The sequence below is a fragment of the Monodon monoceros genome, unplaced genomic scaffold, assembly GCF_005190385.1.
Source record: "Monodon monoceros isolate NGI ecotype Baffin Bay Population unplaced genomic scaffold, NGI_Narwhal_1 Super_Scaffold_20, whole genome shotgun sequence".
Lineage (NCBI taxonomy): Eukaryota > Metazoa > Chordata > Mammalia > Artiodactyla > Monodontidae > Monodon > Monodon monoceros.
In genome coordinates, this window is record NW_021703777.1 from 41,277,728 (window position 1) to 41,299,539 (window position 21,812).

Below are 21,812 nucleotides of genomic sequence, written 5' to 3' on the forward strand. Positions count from 1 at the left end.
CTCAGGAACAAATATTTCTTAAAATTCCCCAGATGATTCTAAGTGAAGCCGGAGTTGAAAACCACTGGTTTAACCATATCCCCAGAGGTAGCTACGAAACCACAAAATATTTTGAAGAGGAAGTGGTCATGGAAATTTTGCTGTGATGTAATATGAACTACATAGCATCGACTTTGAAGCATTCTTGCCATGTTTAACTTAAAAACAAAGCTTTAAGACCCGCTTTCCAATTTATGGATAACTTAGAGGATAGAAGGACAAGTTAAATGGCACCTTGAGGAAAAATATCAGACAATTCCAGAAAGTGGTTCTTTCCCCAAGACAAATGGATTGGTTTCTTCACAAAAGGCAAGGTCAAGAAAAGCAGAAAAGGGCTGGGAGTGGGGTGGGGACTGGTACAGATTAAAAGAGAATAAAGAAACAGCAACCAAATACAACACTTTGATTATATCCTGGTTCAAAGAATTCTTGGGGATAATGTTGAGGGACAATTTAAATTATATACTAGAAATTAGATGATATTAATTAATATTGTTGATTTTTCTTAGGAGTTTGGATATATCAATATTTATGCCAAGAATGTCCTTATATTTAAGAGACGCATACTGAAGTATTTAAGAGTGTCAGCAACTTTCAAATGGTTCTTCAACAACCCAAAATGGAATCACACATACAGATAAAAAAATATAGTCATATCTTTTTCAGAAGTTTGGAAGAGTCTGAGGTGTTACAGATGAAAGAGGCTGCTGAATAGTGATGATGATTATATTTAATTAACTACTTTTTATTGACTTCTCTGTTCTAGATACTGTACTAATGACTTTATACATATGGTATTATTTCATTTTTAAAGCAAGCATTATTTTTTTAATTTCACAAATGAGAAAACTGAAGGTTGAATAAACAACTTGTTCAAGTTCACACTGAGCCAGATTTGGAACCAAGCTCTTCCTGTTTCCACTGTGGGTGATCTTGATCTTTACGCAGCATTGCTCCGCCCCCAAACTGCACCATAACCACTTATGTGGTAAAGGAGAGTGCACGCGCTTTGTATTTACTTCCATTACAACACTTATTACAATGCAAGCAAACCCACCTAATGCTTATGTGTCTACTCTATAGACTCTGTCCTCCTTGTCATACAAAGACCATGATCTTTGGAGTCAGGCCCACCTGGATCCAAATCTTGGCTCTGTCATTTATTAGATGTTTGTTCTTAGGCAATTTTTAAAAATTGCTCTCAGTTTTGGTTTCCTCTTCTATGAATATGGACATAATATTAAGTGCCTTATAGGATTGTTATGCAGATTAAATAAATATCTAGAGAAAGCACTTACCACAGTCCTGGCATGTAGTAAATGCTCAGTAAATGACTCTCCTCTCCCCACCTTTTAAAAAATTTAATTTAGATGGCCACAGAGGACTTCTGCTTATACAGAGTAACCCCTGATGCTCCATGATTGCTAATGCTGGATCCTGCAATTGTATCCGTTACCTATCAACTTGGCATCAGGGACCATGGCTTTGAATCCCTAAAACCTACAACAGAACTCAACTAGTGTTGAACAAAATGTGTTTGTTAGTATTAAATTATCAGTATGATAGCCATTGTGACTTTATTAGATTGTGTCAGGTATTAAAAGTTCCCTCTAGGAACTTAAGATTAAGATATTTTCAATGGGTTTCTAAAATTCAGGCAGAAACAGCTATTTGTAATATATTTTGGGACTATTAAAGCTCAAATGGAACTTTCAGGTGAATGGAACAGTATGAGAAAAATCATAGAAATGGGAAAATGAAACATTTTTTTCCAGAGATAGGCAGTGAACTCAACTGGATTCCTATGTATATAAAAGCATAAATAAGAGGTAAGATTGTTGGGAGACTGGATTGACATATATACACTAATATGTATAAAATAGATAACTAATAAGAACCTGCTATATAAAAAAATAAATAAAATAAAATTTAAAAAGAGGTAAGATTGGAAAGTTTGGTTGAAAGCCTTCATGCTCCAAAATATAGCAAACCACCATCAGTTTTGGAGCAAGTGAACAACTCAAGTTCCTGAGATACCACATATCAGGGCTGGTCTAATCTAGAAGTATACTGTATGTGTATCTGTATGTGTCTTTTTGGGCAGATGCAGGAGTGGCAGTTAAGTAGGTGGTCATTTCTCTAATCTCTGAATGCAATGGGACTGGAAATGGCAAGGGAAAACAAGGGAAATTTGGGGGGGGGGGTTGTCCAAAAACAATAGGATATAGCCGCTGACTGGATATAGGCAACAAGCCTGGATAAAGAGGCCAAGCTTGCCTTGAGGTCTCAAGCCTGAGTAACTGGGAAAATAAAGGTACCATGATCAGAAGTGAGAGAGTCGTAACGGTGAGCTGTTTCAAGGGATGTGAGAAATGTCCTAATGGAAAAGGTGAGTTTGCTAGACCTCTGCTTTCTTTTAATTAGTACCACCACAACCCACCGATAGAAGCAGGTCATCATAAAGCTGAAGCCTTAAAACTTGAGATGAGACCTACCTCTCCTTAACTTAGGCAACAAAACACCTAACATCCTATGAGCTGATACCTCGGCACAGAGCAAAGGAAAGGGCTTGAAAAGTCTCTCTTGGAGCCAGTAGGCACAGACTGGCTTAGAATAGCCCCAGCCTGAAGCTTATGGGTGTTTCCATAGGATCTATATCTCCATCTGCTTTATGGACAGTCTGGTTGAGAAAAAGGATATAATTGGGGGAAAGTAAGTTTCAGGGAGCTACATTGTAGATTGAAATATTTCACTCCGTTATTTATTCAATAGACATTGAACACCTACTAAATACCAAGTATTGTGAGTACTGTTGGCATTATAGATTGGGTCTTTGCTGGAGTGCATTTTTTAGTCTAATTATTCTATTAGCATTTGTATTCTAAATCTAATTCTAATAGTAAGCACATAAATGGATAAATAAGATAATTTTAGAGAGTGATAATATTCCCCTAAGGTTTTCTTGAAGTGCCTCTTCATTCTTAGAAATGACCTAGAACTTACCTGTCCTGCCAATACTCATGACTGACTCCGAATCCTTCAGGGCTTACTTAAGAGGAATCTTCCCTGACCCCTCTAAGCAGAGCCACACAGCTCTTCTCCATCCCAGGACTGATCATCTTCTGTAGTGATTGGTTATTATTTATTCCCTTGTTTAATGTCTGTCTTGCCCACATGGATGGTAGCCCCATGACGCTAGGAATCTTGTCTATTTCATTTTCTTTGGGTTTCCTTTTTCCAGGGCCTGGCCCATAGAAGGTCCTCAGTAAATATCTGTGGAATTAGGGTGAGCAACCATGCCAGTTTTCCAGGAGCTGAGGGTTTGCCCAAGACATAGGGTTTTCTGGGCTAAAACCAGGTTAGTCCCAGGCAAATTGAGATGGTTGGTCACCCTATATGGAATGCATATCCATTGGATAAGAAATTAGTCCCCAAAATTTGTCACAGACCTTCCATCACTGAAGCTGAATGTCAAGTCTTATTAAACCAGACCCAGAGCAGAGGTATCACTATGCCATGGGATGTTTAGTTGCAGTTATTGCCTCTAATGTAGGCTGAGCCTTAGGGGGAAGTGAAAGCAGATCCCTAGGGACTCTTTCAAGCATGATAATCACTATAATAAGACAGACGTTGAACTCCAGGGAAAGATAGCCCATAACCATGACCATAATCATAACCAAGTCAGTGGAGTTGGGTCAAGTCCATCACTTCTGGGCCATCTCAAGCCTCTTGGCCAGCTGCTGAGGTATCCAGATGGAACCAGTCTAAAAGCTGACAATTAAAAACAGTCTTAATATGAAGTAACATTTGCCAGCTAGAAAACACCTCTGAAATCATATCTCCAATCCCCTCATTTTACAGTTGAGGAAACTAAGAATCTGAGATGTTAACTTCACCAACAGAGAGCCAAGTTCTATAGGATCCTTGTTATTTGTTCCTACACTGACTAGGGTCCCTTTGAAAGAATGGTCACTGCTTTCACTCTACAGGTGAGAAAATGAGTCCCTTCCATTGCTTGCTCTCAACAGGCTGTCCTGTTTTGCATTTTCTTCCTCATTTTGTGTGCTCTGGAGCAAGTTGTGCTAGCCTTTTTGCAAATGACTTATTTCAATATACTGGTTGGTTGTCCCTAAAATATCTGTCTAACAGGTTCAAACATTACCTCTTTGCTGAATCATGCGGTGGTTACTCCGAGATTTAGAGTAAAAAAATTCACCACTATGTAAATTGCAGAGAAAGAAAGAAAGAGAGAGAGAGAGAGAGGGAGGGAGGGATGGGGAGGAAGGAGGAAGGAAGGAAGGAAGGAGCAGGGGGAGGGAAATAAAGAAAAAGAAAAGAAGAGAAAATAAAAGGAAAGAAAGTCTAAAACCTCCAATATAAATTTGTGAAGCCTAATATAGGCACCTCATCAGGCTAGATGTTCCTGGATTTTATGTCACTGTGACATACTTTAAAGTCTTGGTTCTGGCAATATATATGGGTTTTTTGCTCGCCAATGGAAAGGCACAGTCCAAAATTCATATTCATTTTTATTTTGTTGTATGTTCTGAATGAAAAAATGACAATTGTCTACCATTAGCCTTAATGCAAGAGCAGGGGCAGGGCTAACCAAAATTGCATCTATTTAGAAGTATTTTCAAAACAGTATGTTCTGGGCTTCCCTGGTGGCACAGTGGTTGAGAGTCCGCCTGCCGATGCAGGGGACACGGGTTCGTGCCCCGGTCCGGGAAAATCCCACATGCCGCGGAGCGGCTGGGCCCCGTGAGCCATGGCCGCTGAGCCTACGAATCCGGAGCCTGTGCTCCGCAACGGGAGAGGCCACAGCAGTGAGAAGCCCGCATACCTCAAACAAAACAAAACAAAACAGTGTGTCCTAGTCCAACTATTTTGGGTGGAAAAGTACAGCTTGTTAGTATCTTGGAAGTTAGAAAGTTTGGGCTCACAACTGCTTTTCGTAACAGCTGGTGTTTGACTTTTAACTTAGGAAGGCAGGGCATTTCAAAGAGAGTTTGTATGAGTTCTTACTGAAGACAATTGTTTTATTTGTCTGGGGAACTTTATCCAGACTAAGACATTTTATTTGAGCTTCCGTTATGAATTTCTTGCTGTGAGAGGTGTTAAATTCATACCTCTACAGAGAAGCCCTTGGTCTTTCTTAGGCTTATTTCCTTACATGCTTTTCCTTCAGAGATAATCTCTTTAAAGTCACAGAGCAACACAGTCTGGGCCAGAAAATTCCTATTTCTTCCAGTTCTTTTCAAACTTCACCTCTACAGGCAACAGACATGTCTTTCCACCTCATTTACTCATCCACACACATCTCATAAGCATACACCCTGACTCTCTCAACAGACCTGAAGTAAATGGCCTATTCCACTAATAGGGATATATTTCCATATATTCAACCTCCATTTTCCTTTAGTTCTTTTTTTTAAAATTAATTTATTTATTTGTTTTTATTTTTGGCTGTGTTGGGTCTTCGTTGCTGTGCATGGGCTTTCTCTAGTTGTGGCGAGCAGGGGCTACTCTTAGTTGTGGTGTGTGGGCTTCTCATTGCGGTGGCTCCTCTTGTTGCCGAGCACGGGCTCTAGGTGCGCGGGCTTCAGTAGTTGTGGCACGCAGACTCAGTAGTTGTGGCTTGCGGGCTCTAGAGTGCAGGCCCAGTAGTTGTGGCTCATGGGCTTAGTTGCTCTGTGGCATGTGGGATCTTCCCGGACCGGGGCACGAACCCGTGTCCCCTGCATCAGCAGGCGGACTCTCAACCACTGCGCCACCAGGGAAGCCCAACATAATTTCTTGAATATAGTTTATGAAGTCTGATTAATAATCTAGACTATGGTTACTTTAATGATAAAGCAACCAAGAGTTTACTATCTTGACTATTAAATAAAATAAATGATATTAGCAATATTTAGAGAATTCTAATAAAAGCTATTAGCAACACCTAAAGAATTCTCCTTTATCATTTCATCAAGAAGCATTTAGTAGAGAATATTTGTCATAAATATTTGAAAACAAATTGTACTTCTGTATGGTCAAAGTAGCTCCATAAATTTCAGCCCTGCAGGAATAATTAGGAAGCAAAATCATAGTTTTTGAAGTTTTGGGCTTATCATCCAGACTCTTTGACTTGTGTAACTTTGTTGTTATCTTGTTGGATGGCCTTAGAGAGATCATTTAATCTCTCTAGGATTCAATTTCCTTACCTCAAAAATGCCTTGGTTGGTGGCATTGGGGTGGGGAAAGATGAAAAGAGATGATCATTAATATTTCTCCCAGCTCTAAAATTTTATTATTCTATTATTCATTTTCTCCCTCCCACTCAGTGTTCTAGGACATAGATTGGTAATTAGTCAAAACTGAGGGGACATTCTAGCAAAATAATCAGACTTAACATTGAAGGCTATAAGAATTTGAAACAGAAAAACCTTTTCTTAATTCATTATAAGATCAACTCACTCACAAGAAACCAGACAAAAACCGCTAGAAAGAGAAATGAGAACTAGAGAAATATATGTGTATTTACTATTCACTGTAAAGATTTTACAGGATAAAGAATATTTATCCAAAGAAACTCATGTTTATAATTGAATTTCCACTCAAAAGAATGATACATTGTATCAAAATAATGTGTTTAAGGTTATGAAATATTTCTTTGTCCGTGTAGAAAAAATAAGTCACTATGAATTATATAATCAGTGATGATAAGACTGTCTCATAACCTTATGATCAGGCCAAGTACTATTATTTCTCAATATCAATATCCCTCCTGAGTTTATTACAACTAATTACTTTATAAGAGTAAGTAAAAATTGGCAAATGAGCAAAACAACGATGCTTATAAAGGAAAAATAATAAATTTGCTGTTCAACAGTTCTAGTCTAGTATAAATGGACATATGGTAACTTTGTACATCTTCTTAGGAGACGTTGAAAACCTACTATATCTGTTGTGGAATTTCCCATGCAGTTGTTACATTCTTTTGTACAACTTTAAGATCTGGTAGACAAAAAGTGACGGTGAAAGAGGATCACCTAGATGGGTGGAAGAAACTTCCCTGAAGTTATCTTTTCTAGTCAATTCCCTTCTATTTAGTGGTATCTTCTTAGCAAATCTAAATGAATGGCTCTCTGTAATATTTTTAGTGATCCCAAGAAAGGAAAATATATGCCTCTGTAATGACTACCATTAGAACTGATTGACCCTCACAGACTCAATATTCTCCCTAAATGAGACAATGATGTGAAAGAACACTGTAAATGATAGCAATTGTTAGGAATTATTATTGAGGAGACCATTCCAAGGCTGACCCAATCATGTGTTTCATCACAAAAATTCCTCCTAAGTGGCAGGGTTCATTTTGTATTTATGAAGGGCCCGGGACTCGGAATCTTGAATATCTAAATTTTCATGTCTGTCGTTCATCATCCTTCTTTCAAGTTCCAGGGAAAGGTATGAATAGAGGTCAATGTCAAACACATACATGCTTTATTACTATGAAATTCCAACATGGCCTCCTCATAAGCTAGGTTGGCCCATGGGCAGAATCCCTTTTACTCAGGCTAGAATGAGGAAGAGGGTATGAAACCAAAGCATGCTAAAAAGCCAGGTAATATAAGGGGTTTTCTCTAAGGTCTAGAGCCAGGCTGGTCTAACTGACCTAACACCCCATCATAGCATTGCAGCCATGTGGGAGAGAGAGTCCAAAGAGAGAGGATCCCAAGAAATGGAACCCAGATCCCAAGAAATGAGACCTCTGGCTCCAAAATATCTTTGTCTCTACCTAGCCACACCACTACAGTATTTCTTCCTCCTCTGTGAAAGGGGTGGGGCTGGGAGGAGAATCATGTATTTTTTTTTCTTCCTCTTCCTTTAAATCTATTCTCTGTGCAAAAGCAATTGCTTTTTTCTTTCTTTTACATAAAATAAATAATTTGGTATCTGTGCAGTACTTAGGTATTATAGGGTTTATTTCTTACCTGTTTAAAAAAAATAATTGGGTTTGTGTGTTCCAGAGAAGCTGTGATTAGTTCAGAGATGCTAAAGGGCAAGTTAACCAGCTACAAAGTTATATTCACATAACTTGCTTAGGAATTGTTCAATGATTTTCTCAAAATTGCATCTGATCATTCTTCACGTTTTTGCTTTATGAAATTCTTGTAATCTTTTATTGAAATACACAACAGGCAATATACATCATACTTATAAAAAATGGGTTTGTCTTCCTTGGCTTAGAAAGTGAGAAGTTTGAGGCTGCGGTCTAGATTGGCTGTTGGTAACTAGTGTGACCAATGCCTTCATTTCCTGCCATTTATAAACTAGGGCTAAGATTCAGTATCCTTGGACTCTTCATCTTCATATTTCAGAGTGACACTAGAAACTAAATGAAAGAGAATACATGGAAGTGTTTTGGAGAGTTACTTGGCCATTTCACAAGGCCCTTTATGATCCAGAGAGAAGGAATTCAATACGAGAAAAAGCTGCTATTCAACTTGGAGCATCGTTAATGTTTTTCTTACCCTGAAGCCTTGATCCATTCCCTTATACTTTTCCCTCTTTAGTCCTATCTGGTGTTCTGGAGCCTCATTCCTCTTTGATAGGACAATTTTTAAATCTTTGAAGGCCATTATGCTTTGTGAGATTTTAACTTAAAGTTCTTGTGTCTTCAACTGCTGAGCTGGCACTCCACAACTACTAAGCCCATGCACCCTGGAGCCCAAACTCCCAGCAGAAGAAGCCACCGCAATGAGAAGCCCACCCACCGCAGCGAAGAGTAGCCCCCGCTCGCAGCAACTAGAGAAAAAAGCCCATGAGCAGCAATGAAAACCCAATGCAGCCAATAAATTAATTAATTAATTAATTAAATTAAAAAGTTCACACTGACCTTTAAAAAAAAAGTCTACAACAATGTCTTTAAAAAAATAATAAAGTTCTTGTGTCTTAAGATCATAAATCACAAATAATGTTAAACTTGCATCTGAGACATAATAAATGCTGCTTTGCAATGATAAGAACTGATCTCTGGTTTAAATACATATATCTACTAGTTTTAACAGCAATGAAAAGACTCTGGTTTAATTTTTATTTTTATTTATTTATTTTTTTTGCGGTATGTGGGCCTCTCACTGTTGTGGCCTCTTCCGTTGCGGAGCACAGGCTCCGGACATGCAGGCTCAGCGGCCATGGCTCACGGGCCCAGCCGCTCCGCGGCATGTGGGATCTTCCCGGACCGGGGCACGAACCCGTGTTCCCTGCATCGGCAGGCGGGCTCTCAACCACTGCGCCACCACGGAAGCCCAACTCTGGTTTAATTTAAATACACATATCTACTAGTTTTAACAGCAATATCTTGGACATATAAAATGACCAAGAGGTGGAGGATTTTTTTCAGACATTATTTCAAAAATCTTACAGTAATTAAATCCATTTTGTAGAGTGAGAAGACGGGAACATTGGAATCAGAGAGATATGGGTTTAATTCATGGCTTCTCCAGCTGAATGGCCTTGGCAGTTATTTACTTTCCTAAGCCTTATTCCCTTATCTCAGAAATGGAGAAAACAGTACCTATATCTCAGAGTTTTAGTGAGGATGAAAGAACATGTAAGCAAAAACTGTAACACAAATATGGTGAAATACTCAACAGTGAGTAAACGGAGTGAACAACATCAATATATGTCAACATGGGTGGATGATCAAAATCAAAAGTTGAGAGAAAACAGCGAGAAACAGAATGAGACAGATTGCACAATAGCATTTAGATAAGTATACTCTTGTGCTCACATAAAACAATACGCCATTGTTCATGAAAGGCGGATCGAAAAACTCACACTAAATAGTGTGAAGGAGTAAGTGCCTTTGGGGTGGTGAAAAGAATCTTAGATGGGAAATGAAAGAAAGTGAAATAAAAGGAAGAACATTGGACATGGATCAGTCATGACAATTATTCTAATTTTGTGAACCTCAGGTCCAAGAGGAAAGGAGAAGAAAAATAATGTTCAGCACAAAGCCGGCCACATAGCAGAAGCTCAATACAAGTGGCTATTTTTATTACTGGAGTGAGGTCTTACTCAGCAGGGGTTTATTTGCATCAATTTGACCAGTATTACTGAGCTTACCAAGATTTACAGAGACAAGCGTTGAGCCAATGGAGTCAAAAGACCAAAAAGAAACTATGACAAGTAAAGAATGGACAGAATATATTTTCATGATAGAGAATACTTAATACATACTCATAACAGCTATTATTTACTGAGTGCTTACCATGTGCTAGGCATTAATTAATTAAGTAATCCAACCAACACGTACTTATATTGAATGTTTATTGCGTGTGAGACACCGTTCTAGATGTTGAAAATACAGCAGGAAGACAACAACTACAATGACAACAACAGACCCGGCTCTTCTGGAGCTTATATTCCAGTGAGGAGAGGGAGGGAATGATCAGTAAAATAGACAGTATGTTAAATGGTGGTATATAAGGCCTATGGAGGAAACAACACAGCAGGGAAGGGAATGACGAGATGGAGTGGGGATGATGAGATTGCAGTTGTTAAGTAGGAAGGTCAGGGAAGGCTTCTCTAAGGGACACTGTTCCAAACTCATTTTGTGTATTATCTCTTTTAATCTTCTTCTGTGAAGAATTTGCTTTTCTAAACCACGACTGCTGTTTCTCAGATGAGTAAATGGGGGCCCAGAATCTGTCCATGTATTTTCTAAGGTTTGATCGCTGGTTAAGTGATAGAGACAGAGTTAGGGTTTGAGCCACCTAACTCTGGAGCTGTCTCCGTATATATTATCTCTCATATAGGGAGGTGGAAGGGGTCCTGGGGGATCGGCCAGAATGCGGAGCAGGAATGTGGTTTGGTAAAGCATTGAATGAACAGTCTCACGGTATCCATTTTATATTTTTGAGAAATAAATAAACATCTTTTGTTTTGGTGGGAAAAAAAACTTCAGAATGTAAAACTGGGCAAAATCTTCTGGGCTGGTGGGTGTAACCAGAGGTTACAAAGGATATGTCAAATATTTCCATTAAGAAATCATGATTTAGTCCAAGTCTTAATTTATTGCTACAGGACCAGGAACCTCAAGATTGTCAATGACTTGCCCAACCTCATACGGCTTGTTTGTTGCAGAACCAGGGTGGAAAACTGAGCTTGAAAGACTAGCCAACCAGCACAACCACAACAGCTGGGCTGGGCCGGGCCACCCAAGCCTTGGTGCTTTACTCTGAACAGCTGGACCCACCAAGCCTTCTTGGTCTTAGGGCTCCTTCTTCAAACTGCAGAGAAGCTCAGATAGGTGAGAGTAGACAACAGAATCACAGGAGACTCATTTACAGAAGAGAAGGAGGGAGTATAATTAGGCAAAGAGAAGTGAGAGGAGGTACAGATGAAGAAAATAAGGGGAGGAATCAGCTAAGAATAGGCAAGGTGAACTTCACGCTGTTTCCAACCCAGCAAGGAGGAGGCGGGAGGGAAGATGGAGCAGGGACAAAAAGAGTTCCTCTATCTCCTAATTATAGCCCTATAGGATAGGTATGAAGAGTGTTGTTTTACACATGGGAAAACTGAAGCTCAGAAAAGCTACTTTACTTACTCAAGGTCACATGGCAGGCAAGAGAGGCTCCTGATGATTTAAGATTTTGTTCTTTCCTTGAGTCTCTTCCTTCCCTTATTTGTTTTCATTGTTTCTTCCCTCCAGACTCTTTTTTTTTTTTTGCGGTACGCGGGCCTCTCACTGCTGTGGCCTCTCCCGTTGCGGAGCACAGGCTCCGGACGCGCAGGCTCAGCGGCCATGGCTCACTGGCCCAGCCGCTCCGCGGCATATGGGATCTTCCCGGACCGGGGCACGAACCCGTGTCCCCTGCATCGGCAGGCGGGCTTTCAACCACTGCGCCACCAGGGAAGTCCCCAGCCTCTTTTTATTCGTACAAATTTTTATTACAAAAGTAGTTTTACCGTTTTTCCTGAAATAGTTATCAAGTATCCAATGATAGAGCATGCGGTTACCATGACAGCACAGCCTTTACTGAGGTCAGACCTCCCCTCTTTGCCTCCAGAAACATATTTCACAGCAGTTTTCCTTTCTTTGTGGAACTTGTAACAACCAGAATTTTACATTTTGTTTGGGTGACCATTTGCTTAACGTTTGCCCACCACTTAACTGTAAGGCTTCCTAATGGCAGGGACCAGCCTGGAGTGTGCCCCCAGCGTTTGGCACAAAGCCTAGCACTCAGGCTTTCTGTAAATATTTGCTGAGCGAATGTTCTTGTGGTTTCCCTCAGCTCTCTTCTGAAAATTAGAGGGACAGTAACCTCTAGCTCATAATTATGTTAATAGATACTGTATAACAGGTCGGGCCGGTATTTACAGGTAGCACACAGGTAAACGAACACACACAGGCATACACATGACTGCACAAACAGCCCCCGGCAGGTGCCCTCAGGAGGGAACGCACACAGTCCGAGCGAGCCGAACCAGCGTAGTTAAACACGCCTGCGCCGGGCTCCGCCGGCCTCCGCAGCGTGGGAGGACAACCGGTAGCCGCGCCACTGGAGTCCCGGGCCCCCGGGGACTCGTGGGCTGGCCGCGGGCGCCGGGGGCGGTGGCAGAGTGGGCGGTGAGCTGCGCCGTGATTGGTCTGCGGGGGCCGGTGGGGGCGGGGCTGGCGGCGGGGGCGGGCACTCGAAGAGAAGGGGGTGTGCGCGGCGGCGGCGGCGGCGGCGGCGGCGGCGGCGGTGGCAGTAGTTTCAGTATAAACAAGGCACCCGACTGGTTGGGCGGAATTTTTTGCGCTCTTTTGCTTCCTCTCCTTTGGTTGCGTTGGTGGGCACGCGGAAAACAGCTGGGAAGCCGAGGACCCCGGGTCCATCTGCCGGTGGGTTGTTCCCTGGTCAGCAGTTCTCACGGGAGAAACCGGAGCCCGGCAGCGGGAACGCGCCACCCTAATGCGCGCTGCGCTCTCGCAGGCGGCCCGGGGGCTGCGCGCGGAGCAGTCCGATCTCTTGACTGCTCCCCGGCTGCCAGTGCCCCTGGAGGCGGCGGGAGATTCTGGCCAGCGGGCGCTCGCTGGTGCAGAGCGTCCCGCAAAAGCGGAGGAAGTGGGGAGTCCTCCTGCCTGGCCGCCGAGGGCGTCTGGGGCCGCCCCGGGAGCGGACACGGTGCCAGCAGGTGCGGGCCCCAGCTACTGGGGCCCGGGCGGGGACAGGCTTGGGTTTTGCTTTGCTCGCCCCGATCCCGCAGCCAGGCCTTCTGTCTCGAGAGCTTGGTACAGTTTTTGAGGATTTGTCTGAGTTCTAGTCGCTTTCATCCTTTCTTCAACCTTTCTTCCCTTCCTGTGCACAGCTTGGTTGTTTCCTTCTGCTTCTTGGCTAGTTTTCGTGAGTGTGTGTGGGGGGGGTGGGCAGTTGGGGGTCCTGCTTATTTTTGGTGACGGAGCCTTATAATCTAAGGTCTGACTCAGGAAGAGACAAGGGAACAGAGGTCACGTGCTCGCCACTGACGAGGTGATATTCTTTCCTTTCTCCGTTCAGCTGGTAACTTGGGACAGAACGTGTCGCCTTGCTGTTGCCCTGAGCTCAGGTGAGTTGTCTCGGGTCACCTGGCCGGGCGATAATAACGTGAACTGTGGGTACCTGGGAGCCTCCCGGGCTGCTAGCGGGGGGAGGCTCCTCTCTCTAGGGGAACCGTGGAAACAACTTCAGTGCTGTACAAGCTGAACAGGGCGGAACAGGGGGGCTGGAGTGTAAGTGTGTGTGTCTGTCTGGGATCCACTGGAGTATTGATTCCCACCTTACCCCAACCTGATCCGCGCAGCTCAGGCGAAAGCAGCGTAGCTAGGTCCTCTGACAGTGCGGAGGGCGGCACAAGTGTAGTAAACCGCAGGAGGGGATCTCTAGGGAGCCACTTTCTCTTCTGAATGGAGATGTGTCCGTCTTCGCCGACGAATTCGGTGGGTATAGTGTGTATGGATGAATATGCACAGAAATTTGTGTATGTATGTTTGGGCAGAAGGCGTCTCCAAGGAGTTCTTCGTCAGCAGCACCATGTGACGATGGCCGGGGACCGCTGGTGTGCGTAGATCTATAATTAGACCTGGATGATCTCTAATGGCCGAGGGAGGGTCTCTGAACTGAGTGCATAAAGGGAAGAGTTCAGGGATCAGGGTTTTGCACTCTTGAATAATGTCTGGTACAGTCAGACTCAGATGGGGTGAATAATTTTTCTTTCCTCCCAAAAACAGTAGCTAGAGCTTAGCATGTGATAGCTGTGTCTTAGTTTAAAACATGGACCATGGTGATAAGCCTGTGCTAAGAAACAAGGAGGTTACAGTTAACCAGAGTATATGCCTGATTGGAGATTTGGAAGGAAAACAACTAGTCAGGTGAGGTTTAGAGCAAATGTAGAATTGACTTCTAAAAGGAAAGAAAAATTCTTGGCTGCCGAGATTTTCATAGCAGATTAAAAAGTGTGGCAGCTTGTTAAGTCCTATCATTAATGGTTAGTTTATGGGGGGGGTAGTTGTTGGGCCAAGGAGGACCTAGGGCACTTGACAGAAGTCAGGGTTCACAAGCGCTGCTCTGTTACGCCTTTCAAGCAGGTTTTCTGGAGAAGTGGAGAAGATCGGCTACTGATAAGCAAGTGTCTTGTTGGCATTCTTCCACGACATGTGGGTCAATCCTTTGTCTTCCTAGAGGTGGCAATATTTCTGGCTACTAAGTGTAGTACTTTTCAGTGGTCTAATGGAGTGTTAAATTCTTCGAATTGATTTCTCCCCTGGTGCATTTTCAGTCTTGCTCCATTTTATATGCTCCATTAGACATTTAATCTGATTCCTGAGATCATTCTGTCTTTTGGAACAGAAAATCACCATAAACTATTTATATTTATTGTTTTTTTAATTTGTTATTCTTAGGCATATATTGTTAAATATTTTAAATTTTTATTATTTATTATAATCATTCACATTTCTTATATTATTACTAACATTACATTCTTACAGTCTAACTACTGGCCAATAAACTACAATAGACCAAAAAAAAAATCAATTGAATAACACCTATCTAGGAAAAAGTAAGAAAATTGAAGGGGCAAAACTAGGTGACTGTTTATGTTGGTAAGTTACCTAATATGGCACCGGAAGTGGTGGGGTCAACTTTATCAATCTCCAGAGGTGGCCTGGAAGAATTAGACTTTGGAGGAGCATTTGGATGACCCCAAAGAGAGTACCTGCTTGGACAGGAGATGAGAAAATTAGGGTATCCTCCCTTACTTGGGAGAAGAATCTGGAATCCCTGAAGCAGGGACTTAGAATCTTGATTCTGGTGCCACAAATAATAAATGGAACAACCATTATAACATCTTGTAAGGTCTTAAAGAGACAAATTGTACTGTTGAAAATACTGCTTAAGATTGATGGGATTTTTGTCTTTAGTGGTTGAATATGGGTGTCACCCCCCCTTTAGTTGTCCTTTTTGGTTTTCCAGTTAAATCTATAAAAATTAGATTTGTGCAACCCTTGATTATCCTAGGATGACAGATGTAGCCTAGCGCTGTGGGCAGATTTCTGCCTTGGGAATAGAGCCTAGGGTTCTAATCAATCTGAAGCCCTAACAAGTCACTTACTCTCTCCCTATACCTGCAGGATCTGTGAAATTGACAAGGTGTTGAACTAGATGATTTATGAGTCTCTTTTAGCTCTGTGTTAACTGATTTATCTTGCTGTACTATCACCTCATTCATTTGCACCCTTTATTAGCTGTGGAACAATGAAGGCTGAAGAATGGTCTGCAGTTAGATGTTCAGCTACTTGGTGTGTGGAAATGAAGAGGAGAGTGAAATTTCTTATTGGTGAAAATTATGTAGAGATTTATTATCTGCTTAAGCTGTTTTTTGCTCTTGTTTTTCTCCTACAAGTGTATTTAAAAATGCTATTTTCAAGAAGGTTGAGTCAGGAAAATTTTTTGGACTTTTTAAGTCAGTGTTACTATTTTGTCATTTTAAAACCAGTGTTTTGACCAATCATTTTTTTCTTAGGTTTGTGTGTTTATTATTTCATGTCAAGGTACATTTATATCTGGAAGTCATTCAATTGATTCAAATTTTATTAGGAAGCCCTGGTATGAAAATGAGTTTAACACAGGGAAAGTACAAATTAGTCTTGTAAGAAAGGAAAGCACTTTATAGAATGCTAGTATCCTTCTATTTATCTAAAAGGGAAGAATGGAGGGGGGTGTGGGATAAGGGTAATTTTTCAAGAACTTGCAGCCAAAAAAATAAAATTATCCCGGTAACCATGTTCCACAATAAATTGTAAATAGAAAATTCTACTTGTTTACTGAATGTCCTCACTAAGTATGCTGAGGTGAACGGGGTTTAGAAACATAAACCCTTTTAGTAAAGGATGCTCCTCATTTGATATTCTATAATTTAGCTTGAGATCTATCATGTATAAATGATTCAACTACTTATATCTGTGCTGTTCAAGGTAATGGCCAGTGCTGTTCAGTAAATAGCCACCTGGGGATATATGAACTTAAGTTTAACTAAATTAAACAAACAAAAATTGCCCTAGCCCCATTTAAGTGTCGATAATAGCTACGTGTGGTGAATGGCTGCTGTATTGGACAGAAGAGGAACATTTCCAATATTCCAGAAAGTTCTTTTTTGACAACACTTAATTAGATAACGATGATTCTGATTTTCCAGAAGATCACTTTTATTCCTCTGGGAAAATGACAATTAATTCTCATCATAGACAGGCACCCAAGACATAAGGAAATAAGACTGGCTTTATATGTTTTCAACTGTATATCATGAGCAATGCCACTTTCCAAAGTTCAATAATATTCCACGATCCCAAACACCAATTTCTCAAATTTTTCCCCCAGAACTCTAATTATCCTTTGAATTTTTTAAACCAGCACCTACTGTTACTGCTAGAAAGCACTAATACTTTCAAAGACAAGGTACGTGGAGCCATCTACTGTTAAGATCAGGAACTGCATGGCAGTTGTAGACGATGAAAAACATTGCAGGAAGAATGTCAACATGTGCTGTGATCGGTTCCTACAAAAAAAAATTAGTAAAGATTTATCTCAAAGTTTTAAATGATTCTCCAGGTCCACTTGTAGTTGCCACGTACTGAATTGTTGTTTTGTGTCTTAATAAACTGCTGACAAGATATTCCCAAGACAAAAGATGACAAATTTTAGCTTTGTTTTTCTTTCAGGGAAACCAAAGATGGTAATTATTTGAGTCAGAATCCCTTTCCTCCATTAATTAGGAATTAGTGAAGAAAAATTTAAGTAGCATTTAGGACAAATCAAGCAAAATGCACATTCATTTTTTAATGTGGAATCCTATAATAAATCAGGAAATACCACCATTTCATCATTGTAGAGAGAAATAGGACCTTCTTTCCTCAAAAATACTGATTATTTCCCCTTGACCATGAAATCTACAAAGCATTTGGGGCTCAGTTCCAAAGAATGTACTTATCTGGGAGTTACTTACTTTTTGTTCACATGCCAAAGAAGTGAGTTGATTCTGAGTCGTCTACTCTGTTTTGTTTGTAATCTCAGCACAATACCTCTTTTTTCAAGGAGGTTAGCAGAGGTGTAGCATTTCTAGTGTCCAGAGATGCTGCTAGAAAGAAATGAGAAGATAATCTTTGAGACTTTTTTCAAGCTCAAAATAAGCATGTTTTATACAGTGTGGGAGACTTGACTTTTACTTTCCCCCAACTTGAATCCATAGTTAGAGAAACACCCTCTGAGCGTACAGTCAGCACTTGTATTCTGAGATCCAGCCGTGCCAAAAGGAGGCTAAAAGTACTTGAGAACCCAGCTGGAGTAAAGTTGAAATATGTGAACTCTTTCTCATTCCGATCTCTGGAGCCTTAAATGAAAAAAGGAAGAGGCTGCATCTCACCAAAGTGCAAAGTTCCTTTGGAATTTAGATGGGAATTTGGGAACCAGTCATTGCCAGATCTTAAATTAAGCCTCTCCTCCCTAAACAATGCTTTCAAAGTTCAACTGTGATAGGGAGGGCTTCCTCTACCTCGTTTGGACACATGCCCAGCATTTGAACAGAAGCGAAAGGATAGCAATCAATATACAGACATTGGATTTATTAAATATTTCACTGAGGTGCTCTGTGATGAAATAGGGGCTGAAATAAACCTTTTTTATCTTGGACTCCTGCCTTTGCTATCTCATTCTCCTGAGTGTAAAGGAAATGCTGACTTGACATCCTGGCAGAGGTTCACCAAACACCTAAAGCAGATGTTGAAGGATGGCTTTTGATTTAGTTCCCACACCCATCTTCTCCTGGCCCTCTTCCAATTTGAATTGTCACCTGAAACCACCTTAGACTGATGCACCTGCCTCCTCGTAAATAACCTTGTGCAAAAGCAGTCACTGATTCAAACACAGTCTGTTGTTTCAAAAAAGGCAGCTTTTCATCTGGTGCTTTAGTTGGTTTGAAACCATTAGGCATGCCTTTCAAATCCATTCATCCCTTAAATCACCTAGAGCTTGCTTCCTTGCTGCTGGATCAATGTCATGCTGAACTTTTGCAGGGTCCTTGGAAGGACATCATATATCTTTGTGACTGAATTAGCTGCCCCGGTAAGATATCTTGTCTGTCAACCAACTTTTCAGCTTCCCAAATTAAATTTAAGAAAGAACATTCATCTTGTATACGTGGGTTGGATATCTTTTACTTCCTCTTGGGAAGTTTTCTAGAAGAACCTGTAATCTGTATGCTAATTTTGGCAGCTCAGAGCTTTCTTTTAGCCTGGGTCATTGTTTTTTTGTTTGGTTGGTTTTGGTTTTTTTTAACAGTACGCGGGCCTCTCACTGTTGTGGCCTCTCCCGCTGCGGAGCACAGGCTCCGGACGCGCAGGCTCAGCGGCCATGGCTCACGGGCCCAGCCGCTCCGCTGCATGTGGGATCTTCCCAGACCGGGGCACGAACCCGTGTCCCCTTCATCAGCAGGCGGACTCTCAACCACTGCGCCACCAGGGAAGCCCTGGGTCATTGTTTTTAAAACCAAAATCTGTTTCCCATTGTCTCATTGCCTCCCCCTTATCCCAAAGTGCTCCCTCAATGTGTGTGGGGGGGAGCTATTTAAATATCTCTATGCAAACCGAAAGAAGTGTCTTTTTCATTCTCTTCAATGCCATTGGATCAGTACTACTAGAAAATATTTACATGTATTGGTTGATTTCTAAGGAGCCAGTCTTCAATGTGTTAAAACAAGTTTCCCTTCAGAACCACTATGTTCTCTTTCTTTGAGGAAGTAGATAAATACGATCCAGGTTCTGTACAGGCCAGCACATGTGCTTCCTAATCTGGAGTCTGAACTCCCTGAAAGTATATACAAACCTGTTGGTCGATTTCTCTGGGGGCAGTGTGTGGAGAAGTTGTGATCTTTTCCTAAAAAGTTAAGAGCTACTGGCCAAACAGTATATTCTGAGTTTCCAGCAACTGGCTTACAAATGAAATTTTGCAAGGTGAGAATTGCTTGTGAGATTAACCTGTCCTCTGTCTTATCTTACTGGTAGTGATTTGAATAGAGTCAGCAGCTTTTTCAAGCATCTCATATAAATCTCACTTTTTCCAAAGGAGTTAGCTACTTTGAAGTTTGACTTAACAGCAAATTAAGGCCAGTACTTAATGCTGTCACATATTCTCATTTTGGAAATAGTCAGTTTTTCCTAAACCAGAGTTTTGATTAGCAGGTCCCCATAGCAGGTATATTGGGTTGGGCAAAATTTGTGCTAAAGAAGGATGGCAGACATTGGAGAAGTTGGTGTTGAGATTATGTTGGAAAGGGTAGAGAAGAGTAAATTGAGAGTTTACAGAACCCAACAGACAGAAAATAGTAATTGTGAGCTGTAAAGAGAAGATTTGCTGCAGATAAGAAGTCAGAGCTACACTGAGATTAAAGAAAATAAATGGAAGCTGTGGGGTAGGAACCGCCTTACACTTAGCCCTTCTTCCACCAGGGAGGCTTTAGCAAATGGTTCCTGGAGTTAATGGTATCCGGGGCTAAATGCTTCTCTGGATTCTCATGTGCAGTACTTGGATATTCTATGAATTTGTTTTCTTAAACAAGAACCAAGCCAATATTTAATATTCTGAACTTCACTTTCTTTCATTCCAGAACTGAAGCAGGTAGAACTAAAGTCTTGGATGTCAAATTTGAGTAATGCTGAACAAACAGTGGTTCTTGATGTGGGTAATAAGAAGAAAGGTACTTGAGAGGAAAAAAAAATCTACTATGTTTATCTTCTTAGGCGCTTAAAAATCCACTTCACAAGCAGTACTCTCTGTGCCATTCTGCTGACCTTTCCCCTCGTTTATCAAATGCGTCTATTACACAAGGCAGTTGATCTTTCTGGAAAATGGTTAGACCGACCACTTGCTAGAGATTGTCCAGAAATCAGTTACATGTACCGTGATCCATGATCTCTCTTTTGGTCATTTGTCTCATCAGATCTTTTTTACTGGAAATCTGTAAAGTACGTACAAGCAAGTATTACTGTATTTCATTGAATCTAAAATGTCATCCATTGTAAGATGCTCTTTTATTTTATATATTGCTAAAAAAAGACTGTCAGTTAAACAGGTTTTCTTATCACTTAACTATTTATGTGCATCCCAATTTCAAAGAAAATAAAATATGAAGAAGTGTATATTAGAATTTCTGAAGTCTGTCTAGATAGCACTATGCTTTGATTGCAAAGGTCAGTAGCTTAAATACTTTTGTTGATAGTGTTGCTTTTTAATAAGAGTAATTAATGACGTTCGTACATCTTTGGGGCAAGGATTTATGTAGAACGGGTAAAACATGTAAATTTTTCTAATAGCGTGCAATTTGGGACAGACTGACAGGCTTTTCATTTTATGGTTAAACATTAAAAGTTCAAAGAAGACCATTTGCAGTATAACATGATGTAGTGTAATAAATTTTGAACCTGGAATCTGAAGACTAGGTTTGAAACCCTGCCTGTTTGTCCCTTATCCGATGTGTAACCCCAGCTGAGTAATGAAGTTTTTCTGAACCCGTGCTTATGCAGTCAAACAGAATAAGGATCCCTGCCAAACAAGGTAGATATAATATCCAAAAAGGCATCTGTAGGCAGTAAACCTTACACAGACGGGAGCTGCTGACATTCTCAGAGCCTTGCCCACCGTGCATCTAGGCATTTCTCAGGGGAGCGGCCTTGAGCAAGAATCAGAGAAGTAAAGGACTGTGGACTGTGGAGACCTTTTCCAGCACACAGGATCCCATAGTATAAGGATGCACACTGAGGAAGGTGGAGGCCTAAGGAGTTGACAGTATATGGCAAGGTGGGAAAATAGGACCATTGTGCATGTAACTAAGGGGCTGGGTCTCTTGGAGTGACTTAAATCTCAGCCATTGGTTGTTGCTCTACGCAAGTTCAACAGTCAAGTTCGTTTGTGGTCAATCAGCTGATTGGCAACAGACGTTGCGCTAATTAGAAGGCAGAAAACAACCTATGATAGATTCTCTTCTTAAATTTGATTTTTAAGTATAATAAACTATAACCTCAATTAACTTATCTCAGTTTGGTGTCCATTGCTATTTGTAGTATTTTCTTTTGGTGCCTGGTTGGAGGGGTTTTTTGTTGTTGTTGATATTTTGTGCCTCCTCAAAGAAATCCTGTGACACATTTCCAAGGAACAAGACAAAGACCTTTTGCCATTGCTCTAAAAATGCTCTAACTTCGCTATAAAGAA

General features: G+C 41.1%; 1 protein-coding gene across 1 annotated transcript in view; it reads left to right on the forward strand.

Moving 5' to 3' along the window:
- Window positions 1-12,782: 12,782 nt before the first annotated feature.
- RASGEF1B (RasGEF domain family member 1B) overlaps window positions 12,783-21,812 on the forward strand; it is a 34,745-nt gene continuing 25,715 nt past the window's right edge. The window contains exons 1-2 of the mRNA XM_029235156.1: window positions 12,783-12,919; window positions 13,575-13,623. The gene's annotated coding sequence lies outside the window, so the exon portion shown is untranslated. The remainder of the gene's footprint in view (window positions 12,920-13,574; window positions 13,624-21,812) is intronic.